The following is a 13,794-nucleotide window of genomic DNA, read 5'->3' on the forward strand; positions in this document are numbered from 1 at the left end:
TTACGGGGAACGGTTGCCTGTCTTCTATCTGCCACACTGTTTCTTCCTGCCTGTTGGGGTGCTCTGCCTCCCTCCCCCTGTGTGCTGCTGTCCTCGCTCTGCATGTCCTCCTGCCATGTTGGGTCAGTTACTATATCATCCACCACCTCGTCTTCCACTTCCGCACCCTGGTCCTCCTCCTGACTTTCTGGCAATTGTGTCTCATCATCGTCCACCTCTTGTGACACTTTCCCACCATCGCCTTCGTGTGACCGTGGCTGCTCAAATATTTGGGCATCGCTACACGCAATCTTCTCTTGCCCGCTTCAAGTGGACCGGGCGAGAGGCCCGAATCTATAAATGGAAAAGTGAACAGCTCTTCAGAGTGTCCAAGTGTGGGATCATTTGTCTCCAGGCACTCGGCATGGTGGGAGGAAGGAGGATTAGGGTGAGGAATATGCGGTCCAGACTCACGGCTACTTGACCGTGTGGAAGACAGGGTGGTGGTAGTGGTGGTGGTTAAGTGACTGGAAGCATTATCCGCTATCCAACCAACAACCTTTTGACACTGCTCTGGGTTCAATAGTGGTGTGCTGCGGTCCCCTAGGAATTGGGACAGGAAGGTCAGGCGAGAAGATGTGGGTGTTTGTTGTGACACAATTTCACCTTGCCCAAGGCCTTGTCCTTGGCTTCTGCATGAACCATCACCATCACGTCCAGTTCCCAGTCCCTTGCCATGTACCTTGCCCAGTTTAAATGGAGGACAGTATCTTCAGCGCTCACTACAAATGACTGAGTTTGGAGCGAACTTATATGTTATCCGTGTGACGGAGAAAACAGAGATTTAAATACCTGGCCTGTAGGTAAGTAATTTGACCAGCAAACTGCTGTGAATTGCTTCATTGACACACTAAAGGAGATTTTTAATGGAGGCCAGAAATGACAGTATTTTCTGACAACGTATATGTGTTCCGTGTGACGGAGAAAATAGAGTTTTAAATACCTGGCCTGTAGGTCAGTAGTTTGTAAAGCAAACTGCTGTGAATTGCTTCACTGACACACTAAAGGAAATTTTTAATGGAGGCCAGAAATGGCAGTATTTTCTGACAACGTATATGTGATCCGTTTGACAGAGAAAACATAGTTTTGAATAGCTGGATTCCTAGCGCTGTAAAATGGAAAGGACCTGGCTGTATTCTGCAGTGCCAACAAGCAAATGGCGCAGAAAAACGGTGTTCTCTGGATTGCTTTTTAAGCAAATAATGAAGATTAAGATCCAAATAAAAGTATTCCTGGCCCCTGAGACCTGGGCCTTTGTATAGAAGTATCTAACAGCATCAGAAGGCAGAATTGGAATGGAGACTCTTGTGCTATATGCACTGCAGTCTGCTATATTCCCTGCCTGCCTGTCTATATACACTGCCTGTCTGATATCTAATTATTTTCACATGAATCAGAAATTGTGTTTTTCACCTTCTGTGTTTTCTCTTTATGATGTATTTTCTGTTGTTCTGCTTTCCATATAGTACAGTCTTTCTTTAAATGTCCTTTTTCTTACATCTGAAACATTCTCTTGTCTCTTTATTATAGGTTCTTTTTGACTCTGTAGCTTTAAGAGCATTTGCATTATCTTTTTCAGTAGAAGAATCATTTGTTTGTCCTTTCCTTCTTTGATATTCATCTATGAGTCTGGTCTTCACAAACTCTAATGTAATGTCTGTTTCAGGTCTTGTCTCTAGTGCATATATCAAAGCAGCATATGAATCCGGTTAACTGCACAATAATATTGCTGCTACATGGCTTTCCTTAATATCTTCACCAATTGATCTCCACTGTGATATCACTTCCATAATAGAGAATATATGCTTCTGCATGTCATTGCCTGCACTTAGTCTCATACTGTAAAGCTTTTTTAGCAGAAATAACTTGTGATTTAAGCTGGGTCTTTCATGTAGCTTTCTTAGCGCTTCCCACATTCCCTTTGCTGTATCCTCATTCCTTATGTGGATTAATTGAGCATAATCAACTAATAGGCTGATGGTAGCTCTTGCTTGTCTATTTTTCTTATTCCATGTCTGATTATCCTGATCAGGTCTATCTGTAGTGATTACTTCCCATAAAGCATCTTTAGACAATAACATTTCTACTTTGAACTTCCATAACTGATAATTCTCATTATTCAGCTTAGGTACTGTGAGTTTTAGCTCTGTGCTACTTGTCATCTTTAACTTGTCTTAATTGTTTGGAGAGAATTGTACTGAAGAATTCTTCTGCATTCAACAGGGTCTTGCTGAGAGTTCCAGTGTCCTGTGTGTCTGGGGTCCTCAGTGCCTGGGTCCATAACGTGTTGCGCAGCTTCTGGATCCCCACAGTTGCGGTAGAAACTTCACAGAGCAGATTACATGGGATAACAAGATTTTACTTCTCAGAACATGAGGTAAAGGAAAAAACGCACAGTCACACAGTACTGCACCAGGAAGTAAGAGCAAAACAGAAAAAAACAAGAGATTTTTTTCTTTTACAATACAATAAACAAGGAGCTTTACACAACATCGCCATCTACTGTGAGATCAGCATAAAGTCCTCCTTCACACAAACAAAGAAGTCCACAACTGTTGCATATACCAACAGATTGGACGGCTGAGCTGTCAGTAACTGCATCCCAGACACAGTGAGGGGTGGAACCGTGACAGTCTCCATCTTTCTCATTCTAGGGAATCTTCTATCAGGAGTTCAATCTGAATCACATATTTCAAAGATTTACACGGAAACCCCGATGTAAGCGCTCAAGGTAAAGCCCAGGATAAATGTGAGCCAGACTTTACTGCAATCTTTGGGAGGCAGAATGAACAAAACAGCAGCAGGTCAAGAATTGGTTTTATGTACTTTTTACACCGTTGATGTGGAATAAGTGATTAGATGACTTTATTCTTCGGGTTGGTGTGATTACAGTGATACTAGATTTATATATTTTTTTTGTGTTTGGCTACTATCACACACTAGTTTTTGCAACTCCATATTTTGAGAGCTATACTTTTTCTATATTACTGCCGACGGAGTTATGTGGGGTTTTTTTGCAGGATGAGATGACGTTTGTAATGGTACCATATTTGGACAGATAGCATTTTTTATCACTTTCTGTTCTGATTTTTGGGAGTCAGAATAAACAAAAACCAGGAAAAGTCAGAAATAGTTGTTTTCTTTTTTTTATGCCATTCACCGTGTGGTAAAATTAATAAGACAGCTTTATTCTAAAGGTCAGTACGATTACAGTGATACCACATTTCTATATTTTTTTATGCTTTGCCGTTTTTACACAATAAAAAAATATTATAAAAAAAAGAATTGTTTTTTCATCACTACAGTTGTGCTCAAAAGTTTACATACCCCGGCAGAATTTTTCTTGGCCTTGTTTCAGAGAATATGAATGATAACAAAAAAAAAATTTTCTCCACTCATGGTTATTGGTTGGGTGAAGCCACTTATTGTCAAACTACTGTGTTTTCTCTTTTAGGAGAGGTGAGGATGTTTCCTTTAGTAGCCATTCAAACCTATTTGTGTCAAATTCTGTGCATGTTATCAGGCAAAAATCACCAGGGTATATGAACTTTTGATCAGGGTCATTTGGATGTTTTTGGTTGTCATTAAGATTTAAAAAAGAGAAAACACAGTAGTTTGACAATAATGGCTTCACCCAACCAATAACCATGAGTGGAGAAAAAGTTTTTTTGTTATCTCTGAAACAATCCCAAGAAAGGAAAAATTCTGCCGGGGTATGTAAACTTTTGAGCACAACTGTATATTCTGAGAGTTATAGCTTTTTTATTTCTCCACTGATTTAGCTGTATGGTGGCTTGTTTTTTGAGGGAAAAGATGTCGTTTTCAGCTGTACCATTTTTATTTATATTCGACTTTTTGACCGCATTTTATTCCACTTTTTTGTGATATTATGAAAAAGCCTAATTTTTTGCCACTTTTTTATGGTGTTTACTGAAGGTGTTAAGTAGTGTGACTTGCAGTGTGTTTTATAGGTCTGTACATACCAAATATGTGTACTGTATTTGTTTATTTTTGTTTTTACATAAATTATATATTTATTGGTATAATATTTTTTTTTCTGTTCTTTATTATGTGGTTTAAAATGTTTTTACAATTATTAAAACTTTTTTTTTACTTTTTTCTTTTTTTTTAAATTCTATCAGTGCAATGTATAGGATGAGGTGAATCCGCATGGATTAATGAACACATGTGGATTCACCTGCGTGCAGCACTTTGGACACATCATAAAGTATGCTGTATTCAAAGCGCTGCCAATAGCGCCCGTGTGCACACACCCTAAGGCATCCAGAATGTTCTGGGAATTATCAAGCACAACAATTTCTAGTTGCAGTTCAAGTCTGTGTTACACACACGCCGCTAGGTTCAGATAGGGGCGAGAGAGGTTACATGAATTCTTTGGAATCCTGGGGGAACAGTTACTCAGGGCGACCATAGACCATAGACCATGTGCTGCAGCTTCTCGCAGGTACACAGGGGTATTGACCCTCAGACACAGACATGTAGGTTGTTTCACTTGCTGACCAGACACACTTGACAAGAGTCCTCATAAACGGTAGAACAGTAGCATTTAATAAGAAGCCGCACACCCAGTGCAAGTTAAGACTTATGAGCAACAGGCTCCAGTGACACACAGTACAGTTTCCTTAGCAGCACAGCAGTTCAGTCTTTCCAGTAGTACAGGACAGCACAGTTCTAATGCAAAGGCACATTAATGAACACAGCATTCCATACAGCACAGTGAGAAGGAGGAGGGGGGAGGGTTTGCTGAGGGAGATGATCCCTGTGACACCATTTCTTCCAGTCCTTATCTTTCTGCCTGACAATACTCTGCACTGCTAGTTCAGGAACTCTACCTGACCTCTGCTTAGCTTCACTCCTGACTTGAATCCTTATCACTTGCAGGGGACTTCTGTGAGATACAGAACACACACACCACTTTTCTCTTCGGCTCTGGCCAGACAGTAAACTACTTCCCACAATCCCCCTGGGGCTCTGATAAAACACTCCCCTTCTCCTGTGACTGTGCTAACCCTTCTAGTTGCTGGATGCTTCTGGAGCACAACACTTCCTGTCTCCTGTGCTTGTGTTACTTCTAATAGTTGCTGAATGCTTTTAAAGCAACAGCACTACTTCTGCATGTCACATCTGCCAGCAAGCAAGTTGCTGCTTTATGCACATCGTTTGACTTTTCTTCCTCAGGCTTTTAGAGGGAATCTGTCAGCAGGTTTTTGCTATTTTATCTGAAGACAGCATGAGGTAGAGGTTAAAACACAGATTTCAGGGGTGCCTGTCTTGTCAAGATCCCAGGTTTTGTTTGCTTACAATGATTGTTTTAGCACCAGTAGCTTATCATGGCTGTGACAAGCTGGTTGCCTGAGCCTTAGTCCAACACGCCTTCTCCGGTGATGGGCAGCTCACTGTCTATGGACATTGTATATACAGAGCCGTGGTTGGGCAGGGTTGGCTTTTCAGCTCTACTTCACTGCTAAATTTAAAAACTCTGGTTGTATGAGAACGGCTGCACCCAGTAATCTAAGTGATACATCATTGGATTCAGCTTCTCTTTGCCTTCATCAGGATGCTCTCAGATGAGATAGCAAAAATCTGCTGACAGGTTCTCTTTAAGCTGTAAAACTGTTAGGCAGCTCTTTGCTTTGCATGAACGAAAAGAAAGCATTGATGTATGGAATCAACAATGTGCCCTGTGGCTGTTGCAGTGGCATATGTAGAAGCAGGCACATGGGGCATTTGCCCCCGGGCATAGCTAGTAGGAGGGCACCGTCTGACCACCTGATGTGGCTGTCTGAGATGTCTCCCAGGCTGCTGCATTTTGCCACCCCCCAAGAATGTGATTCAGCCGGCTGTCAAAATTTTCACATGAAATAAAACATTTTGTTCTGTACAACTAAAGAAATAAAATATATTCTATTGTGTTTGTATTTAATAGATATTCCATGGCCAGAAAAGATTGAAGTGTTGACATGGGTCAGACACACATTACATCTTCTGCTTGGATTTTCCAGGTGGAAAATCAACTACTTAATACAGTTTTAGGCTCTTTCACACGTCAGTGTCTCCAGTACGAGTAATGACAGTTTCCACACATACCGGAGACACTGACACACACATTCAAATGAATGGGTCTGTGCACATCTCACTGTGTTTTCACGGACTGTGTGTTGTTTGCTCCACTTGGAGACAAGTAGGTTTTTTTGCAGATACACGGTCTGCAAAATGTACCACACGGATCACATCCATGTGACACGTACCGGCATCCAGGAATCAGCGCTATAGTTAGCGCTGTTCCTAAGCGCCGGGTGCTGAACACTGTCCTCATCTTGGTTCCCTGCCAGTGCTTTGATCAGAACCAGCAGGGACTATTATGAGAGTAGTAATGTCTGCTCCCGCAGTGTCCACACCTGTAAAAATAAGAATAAAATAATAAAATTCTTATACTCACTTCTCCTAGGTGTCCCCGGCTGTATCCATGCAACCGCTGATGCCGAGGAGCCGGGGAGAATGAGCTGCTCCGGAGCTGCGCTCACTGAGTGACAAGGCACAGCTTCTGAGCTGCAGCTTCAGAGCAGCTCATTCTCCCCGGCTCCTCGGCTGCAGCGGTTGCAAGGAACCATGATGAAGGCAGTGTTCAGCACCCGGTGCTTGGGAACAGCGCTAACTGTAGCGCTGATTCCCAGGCGTTGGTCCATGTGGTACTAATGCGGCACACGGGTAGCAGACGGTTACCACACGTATCACACACTTGGACACACGGGACACGGATATCTCCGGTACTGGTTTTTCCGATATCGGAGATATGCGGACATGTGAAACCGGCCTTAGAGCACCACATACTTTGGTGGTAGTTCGCTAAAAAAACACTATTTGTTTACAGTATGTCAATCTATTCTGCAAATCATTATAACAGATTTCAACCACTGAAATGCATATGTCTACAGAAAATTGCCAGCTGTGTAATCCATACAATTTTTGGTTCGGATTTTGCTACTTTGCTATAAATCTTGGGTGGACAAACCCTACAAGCGTTTTCCAGAAGTGTCAAAAATTAGTATTATGCTATGTGCCCACGATGCAGAAATGCTCCGGATTTTTCCTGAGCGTTTCTGCATCTCCCTGGCAGAAAAAACGCATGCGGATTGTACATGCGGATTGTACATGCAGATTGTACATGTAGATTGTACATGCGGATTGTACATGCGGATTGTACATGCGGATTGTACATGCGGATTGTACATGTAGATTGTACATGCAGATTGTACATGCGGATTGTACATGCGGATTGTACATGCGGATTGTACATGCGGATTGTACATGTAGATTGTACATGCGGATTGTACATGCGGATTGTACATGCGGATTGTACATGCGGATTGTACATGTGGATTGTACATGCGGATTGTACATGCGTTTTTCCTGCCAGGGACATGCGGATATGAATCGTTCTTCACTTGCATTTCCGCATGCGGGTTGACAAGCGCTTTTAGCATCACTTGGAAAGTGCTTGACAACTTGGTCACACTATATAAATCCATGCAACCGGCATGGATTTATATAGTGTGACTATAAAAGAATGGTAAAAAATAAATATTATACTTACCTTCTGATGGCCCCCAGTGTCCTTAGCGATCCGTCCTGGCTTGGCGGCAGCTCGCGGTGGTCTAAAAGGACCTGCCATGACGTCATTTAGTCATGTGACGGGTCACACGACCACCGACGTCCGCGGTCGCGTGACCCGTCACATGACTAAATTATGTCACAGCAGGTCCTTTTAGACTATCGTGAGCTGCCAGGGAGCCAGGACACAAACCTGGGCACCATCTGCACATTGAGCCGCATGATATATCCGCATGTGCAGATGAAGTGATGCGCATGTCATGCCGTCCAATGCAAGTCAATGGTGGCAAAAGAGCTGCGATTCCACAAAATAATTGGTAGTGCTGTGGATTTTTCCGCAATGTTAATCCGCAGCGAAAATCTCCGCAGCATGTGAACAGCACATGCGGATTATCATTGGGGAACATAGCAGACCTTCTGCCAAGCGTTTTTTAAGCGCTTCTGCAGCGGAATTGCCGCTGCGGAAACGCTTGCAAAACGCATAGTGGGCACACAGCCTAACAATAAAAAATGTGATAATTATTGGCAAAAATCTTTACTCCCCTGTTAGAATCCCCCCTCCAGCATTAATGCTGCAGTTGCCCAAACCAATATTTTTAATTTATACTTCATTTGTAACCGCTGCTGACAATCAATGGACTCAGCTGTTTTTTTGCCACACAAAGATCACCAGAAGGAAGGTGAGTGCTGGAATGACAGGGTTTTAAAATGTAACTTAGGCCTCGGCTATCAGTATTTATAACAGAAACAAGTCACCAATTCTGCATTTATCACCCACTCCTGGTTTTGGCTCCCACTCCTGAGAAAAAATACTGACCGAATACTGACCGAATACTGATAGTGGGGCTGTGGCCTAATGGTTATTTTTTATTCCCATTATTTTTGCAATGCTAATTTTTAAAGCTCCAGGAAAACCCTAATAAAGAGCACAGCTGATTCTTGTCGCCTGCAAAAAAAAAATTGAAATCAGTCAGATGTGGTGATATTGTCTGTATTGTTGGATATGTCAGTACTATCTGTAAAGTTTGCCTGGTTGGTACTGTTAGTACAGTTGATTTTGGTAGTATTATTGGTATTATTATTGTTGGTATTTTCAGTACTGTCGGTATTGTTAGTATTGGGGTATTATCAGTACTGTCAGCATTGATGGTATTGTCAGTATGGTTGGTATTGTTAGTACAGTTGATTTTGGTAGTATTATTGGTATTATTATTGTTGGTATTTTCAGTACTGTCGGTATTGTTAGTATTGGTGGTATTATCAGTACTGTCAGCATTGATGGTATTGTCAGTATGGCTGGTATTGTTAGTACAGTTGATTTTGGTAGTATTATTGGTATTATTATTGTTGGTATTTTCAGTACTGTTGGTATTGTTAGTATTGGTGGTATTATCAGTACTGTCAGCATTGATGGTATTGTCAGTATGGTTGGTATTGTTAGTACAGTTGATTTTGGTAGTATTATTGGTATTATTATTGTTGGTATTTTCAGTACTGTCGGTATTGTTAGTATTGGTGGTATTATCAGTACTGTCAGCATTGATGGTATTGTCAGTATGGTTGGTATTGTTAGTACAGTTGATTTTGGTAGTAGTATTGGTATTATTATTGTTGGTATTTTCAGCACTGTCGGTATTGTTAGTATTGGTGGTATTATCAGTACTGTCAGCATTGATGGTATTGTCAGTATGGTTGGTATTGTTAGTACAGTTGATTTTGGTAGTATTATTGGTATTATTATTGTTGGTATTTTCAGTACTGTCGGTATTGTTAGTATTGGGGTATTATCAGTACTGTCAGCATTGATGGTATTGTCAGTATGGTTGGTATTGTTAGTACAGTTGATTTTGGTAGTATTATTGGTATTATTATTGTTGGTATTTTCAGTACTGTCGGTATTGTTAGTATTGGTGGTATTATCAGTACTGTCAGCATTGATGGTATTGTCAGTATGGTTGGTATTGTTAGTACAGTTGATTTTGGTAGTATTATTGGTATTATTATTGTTGGTATTTTCAGCACTGTCGGTATTGTTAGTATTGGTGGTATTATCAGTACTGTCAGCATTGATGGTATTGTCAGTATGGTTGGTATTGTTAGTACAGTTGATTTTGGTAGTATTATTAGCATTATTATTGTTGGTATTTTCAGTACTGTCGGTATTGTTAGTTTTGGTGGTATGATCAGTACTGTCAGCATTGATGGTATTGTCAGTATGGTTGGTATTGTTAGTACAGTTGATTTTGGTAGTATTATTAGCATTATTATTGTTGGTATTTTCAGTACTGTCGGTATTGTTAGTATTGGTGGTATTATCAGTACTGTCAGCATTGATGGTATTGTCAGTATGGTGGGTATTGTTAGTACAGTTGATTTTGGTAGTATTATTGGTATTATTATTGTTGGTATTTTCAGTACTGTCGGTATTGTTAGTATTGGTGGTATGATCAGTACTGTCAGCATTGATGGTATTGTCAGTATGGTTGGTATTGTTAGTACAGTTGATTTCGGTAGTATTATTGGTATTATTATTGTTGGTATTTTCAGTACTGTCGGTATTGTTAGTATTGGTGGTATTATCAGTACTGTCAGCATTGATGGTATTGTCAGTATGGTTGGTATTGTTTTGCTATTATTTTTCATTCAAAATCGTGGAAAAAAAATCACTGCCACATGTGAACACAGTTAAGAATATGTTGCACCAGGTCTGTGATATGATCGTTCCACCTGGTCTCACCCCAAGGGCACGTTCACACGTTCAGTATTTGGTCAGTATTTTACATCAGTATTTGTAAGCCAAAACCCGGAGTGGGTGATAAATACAGAAGTGGTGACGTGTTTCTATTATACTTTTCCTCTGATTGTTCCAGTCTTGATCTTGGCTTACAAATATCGATGTCAAATACTGAACATGTGAACGAAGCCTTAAGTTGTGTATATGAGGGGAGTCAAACTGAATATTTGCCCCCCATGCAGGAAAACCGAGATTATCCTCTGCTGTAACCTGTGGAATGTAAAAAGTAACGTATTCCCTGTAAGCAGTCCCCTCCATTCCCAGTATCATAGAGGGGCATGTGTTTCTTATCCTTACGGTTCCATGATGACTGCTCTGTTCGTCCTTCTCTGTGAATGTTGGGTAGCAGGTGTCGCTTTGAAAGTAAGCATTTGTTATAAGGGCTCGCTCACAGGAGAGTATAACACGGCCCAGCGCTGATCTTTTATCGGATAGCTCTCGGCCCAATGTTATACTATGGGGCAGTGCTGATCTGCCATCATTTTATCATGCCGATGGATCATGTGCACCCATACAAATCTATGGGTGCATGTGAAGCATTGTACTGCACTCAAATGTCATCCGAGTGCAGTCCGACATCCACGCACACAGAGAATGGAGAAGATGGAGAAATTAAGTTCTCCGTCTTCTCCATACCTGTGCTGCGATTTTCTCATGCAAGAAAAATCGGATCACACTAAGATGATACTTGAATGAAACTCTGACATAGATTGAGCCGAGGGTCATTAGCATAATCGTCCTGATTCTCACGCCTTTGTGAGCGTACCCTAGGAGTGCATGTATGCACCAAAACAGTTACAGAGCTCATCTACAGAGGGACAACATACTGGGAATGGGTGCTGGGTTTCCTGAGCTCAGCTGAGGAGGTATACCTTATATATACTTCCCATCACCATCCTCATTCCCAGGATGCCAGCCTCCAGTCTCCAGACAGACAGCCGCTGACAGACTGCAGTGATTATGGAGCATAACAATCTCACATGGGCGCTGACATCGCTGTAATGTCGCCAGTTTGGGAGGTAAATATACATTTTTGTTCTTTCACACAGGGACTACAGCATTTAAAAAGGGGTTGTCTAATTAGTGGATTAGTGGACGACCCTTTTAATGTTAAAACAAATCGTCCACTTTAGACAATCCTTTTTCCTTAGACAGGTCCCCTGATGATAAGCTGATCACATTGGGGTCCTGTTGGGTTGGACGGCCAGTGATCACCTAGAATCCAGAAGGGAATGTTTTATGCTTTACTTAATTAAAAAACTACACAGACTCATGTATTTGCTCAGCTCTGTATTCCAGTTCCAGCTGAAATACTGACCAACTGCATTTTCCCCTAATCATCCCCTATGCCACAATCAGAAATAGATCACAGGATCCAGTCATGGCCACCAATTGTTCTTCATGTTCTACCATTGCAACCTTCATGAGTTTATGCTTCTCAGAAGTGAAACCAACAAGCTCTATACTGTAAAAACAATGAGCTAACTGTTTAAAAATGAGTTCTAAGAAGTAACGTTTCTCCATGCGGAGAGCGACATGCTAAGCACGTCAAGGTGAGGAGACTTTTCGTGCCACAATGCTCCTCTGGGAAATATGCAAATTATCTCTTCAGAGAGGAAGAGAACTAGAACTCCAGTACCACCTATTGGAAGTAGAGAATGAGATTTCTAAACTCTCAGTCACACGTTGCATATTTTTCCTGCGTTTTTTAAATCTGCAGCTTGTCAATTCTTTCAGGGGTTTTCCAACATTTTTCCCCCATTGAAATGAATTAAAGTAAAACAAAACAATTAAAAATACTGCAGCGTTTTTCCTGCTGCCACTCTGGTTTTTGAGGTAGAAAAAAAATGCTGTAAAAATGCAACATGTGAACATACTCTTATCCTGCTTGTGTTCTAGTTGAACATAAAAGAGAACGGCCATAGTAATATGGAGACGTAATTAATTCTATGGTGTTTCCACTTTTAGTATTGCTCGGTGTCATCTTTTTGTGCAGAGCCGCCGTTTAAGATTCTATCACTAGATTCCATTCTATTATGACATCACAGCTCCCAGACACTACTTATAGAATGTACGCAGGGTCACGGGTGCCTTTCTTGGCTTCATAGTGATTGATAGCACTTGCAGTTTTTCGCTATGGCTGAATTGCTTCTGGATAATATTCAGGTAGGAACACTATTGGGGATTCTTATCAACAATCACCCTGACACTGCGCTTCTACTGCCTGATGGCGTCCTCAGCTTCACTCACCGGCTGGTGATGGAGCTAGTAAATAACTGCCTGACCAAATACTACCAAGGTCATCTAACGTCAGAGTATCTGACGGATTTACCTCAGAACATTAGGACATTACTACAGCAGGTAAGCGGCGGACGCTCCACACAAATGTTCTCCATAATATTAGATATATTCTTTGTTTTTTTGTCTTTTTTCATATGTGTATGGGACGTTTGCATGTTGGGGCTCATACAGTATATATAGAGAGGCTATGTGGAGCTCTTACTCTGTATAGGAGGCTGAGTTTGGCGACTCATACTGTATTTAGGGGACTATGTGAGGCCTCATAGTTAATATGTCAGCATATTTAATTCTACTCAATATTACATTATACAGTTAAAAGTGTAGCAGCTGATAACAAGGCCACTGACTAGGTATACGGTGTATGTGCAGCGGTGTAGCAAAGGACAAATGCATTATTGCAGCTTATCTCAGGAAGGAAGGGATAGATAGATAGATAACAGTACAATACAATATATTGGTAAAAGCAAAAGCACATATACTAAATGAGAACAAATACTACACTTGATGTTAGCCAAAAGGCCGAGAAGCGATAACCTGAATTGGTTTTGGCCTATGACTGCACCCTGCCTTCAAGAAGGCACCCATTGTAGGGATAGTGACAAAGACTTCCCTTAGGAGGACATGTTGGTCATCAATAGACACCTTTTAACCCACAACTTTACTGCTTGTTGCAGCTGCAGCCCACGCATGCATTTTTAATCTGCATGAGTCTGCCTATTTTCAAACATTCTCCCCTCCCCCGCCAATGTCCCATGCACCTGCAGACAAGGGGATGGGGAGAGGATAACTAATTAGTGAACAAACAAGCAGCGGTCCACCTTCTTCCTAGTCTGCAGGCTCCCTGCAGACTGTAGCTGACTGCAGCAGCACAGCCAGATAAAGGCCAGGAGCCCATTATGACACGTGCAATGATGTTCCATTCTTCCATTCTTGCATTATTCTATTGTTCCATTGTCCCATTCTCTTGCATTATTCCATTGTTCCATTCAGTCATTACATCTATTGCAAGTAATCTATCTGCCTGGGTG

The 13,794-nt window shown here is 41.3% G+C and overlaps 1 pseudogene; it reads right to left on the bottom strand.

The window, feature by feature from the left end:
- Positions 1-13,194: 13,194 nt before the first annotated feature.
- Positions 13,195-13,297, bottom strand: LOC141217340 (U2 spliceosomal RNA; annotated as a pseudogene).
- Positions 13,298-13,794: the final 497 nt, after the last annotated feature.

Source organism: Phyllobates terribilis, unplaced genomic scaffold, assembly GCF_046119375.1.
Source record: "Phyllobates terribilis strain yellow unplaced genomic scaffold, ASM4611937v1 Scaffold_237__1_contigs__length_3040347, whole genome shotgun sequence".
NCBI lineage: Eukaryota > Metazoa > Chordata > Amphibia > Anura > Dendrobatidae > Phyllobates > Phyllobates terribilis.